This window comes from Lupinus angustifolius, chromosome LG09 (assembly GCF_001865875.1).
Source record: "Lupinus angustifolius cultivar Tanjil chromosome LG09, LupAngTanjil_v1.0, whole genome shotgun sequence".
NCBI lineage: Eukaryota > Viridiplantae > Streptophyta > Magnoliopsida > Fabales > Fabaceae > Lupinus > Lupinus angustifolius.
This window is the reverse complement of record NC_032017.1, coordinates 19,065,017-19,066,368: the sequence shown is the minus strand read 5'-3', so window position 1 is coordinate 19,066,368 and position 1,352 is coordinate 19,065,017.

The following is a 1,352-nucleotide window of genomic DNA, read 5'->3' as shown; positions in this document are numbered from 1 at the left end:
ATTACCAATATATCAAATCATATAATCAATATTCTACTCATAACCATCTCACAAACATAAACGTAGAAATACATTATACCTGTAACTCACAAGTGGGAATTTACTTCCATGATGATAATGTATGCATGATATGTCATGATTATCCACCTTACACCAATATCCATCTAACATCCTAACCGGAAATAATCGAAAGTACAGGTCCCGTACCAAGCCGCTTTGTACGTACCCAAAATAACATATCCTCGCAAGGAATTAAAAATAGATCAATCGGTTCCCTCAGGAACAGTCCTACCCGGACCTAGGTCGTACAAACGCTTTCTGGGCATCCCTCTCATTGATCATGAATGCAATCCAGGGGTTGTCAGAGATTGCCTAGTTTGGCCTGTGAGAACTGTCCGATCCAACAGGGTACCTCCCTAGGAATACAAGGGACTCGTCTCACCCAGACTCTCCCTCAAGACATTGTTGGCGAATCACCGTCCAATTAGTGTCGTCCCTGCTTACATCATGGTGCTCTAAGTCGTCCCGTCATTTCCTCTCCACTACTTCATGGTCACAATGCAATGCATTCTTAATCAGAATCAAATGCAAATGTATTAATCAAACACATGATCGGCCCATCCTTAAGCCATCTCCCGACAAGGAATGCTTCTCGTGGGACCCGATAGTATGTCAACCGTACATGCTCAAGGTAACATCTCAATCACAACAACCCATCACAGAATACTCCTGGACGGTCACATGACCAAGCCTCTTATGGCCGATCGATCGTTGTTCAGTGACATTGTGTATCCTTACTAGAGTACCCCCTAGTTCACGACCTCAAGTCGGATACTTGCCCGACAAGGCATAAACACAAACAATGCTTTCATCTTTTATGGAGTCATGCTTCTCATCTAACCATGATCTCATTCCACAATCTTTATATCACAACACACCCTACCCGGGTTCATCACATTGTTCATAACATCATTTCATTTTAATCTTTCCACACTGTCCCTCGCCAAAGCAGGGACTAATCGTTCAAGCGAAAATTCATCTTTAAATCTCAAATAAACTGAGGCTTTCTCGCCCAAGCGAAGGGATTATCGCCCAAGCGAGTCCTCTTCTCGCTCAAACGAGACATCTCTCGCCCAAGCGAGGGAGTTCCAGAAACTCATTAAAATCCTGGGCTTTCTCGCCTAAGCGAGGCCCTTACTCGCCCAAGTGAGACCTCTTCTCGCTCAAGCGAGACATCTCTCGCCCAAGTGAGAGGTTCCAGGGGCTTCTTAAAATCCTGGGCTTTCTCGCCCAAGCGAGGCCCATACTCGCCCAAGCGAGGCTTTCTCGCCCAAGCGAGATTTTTTCGCCCA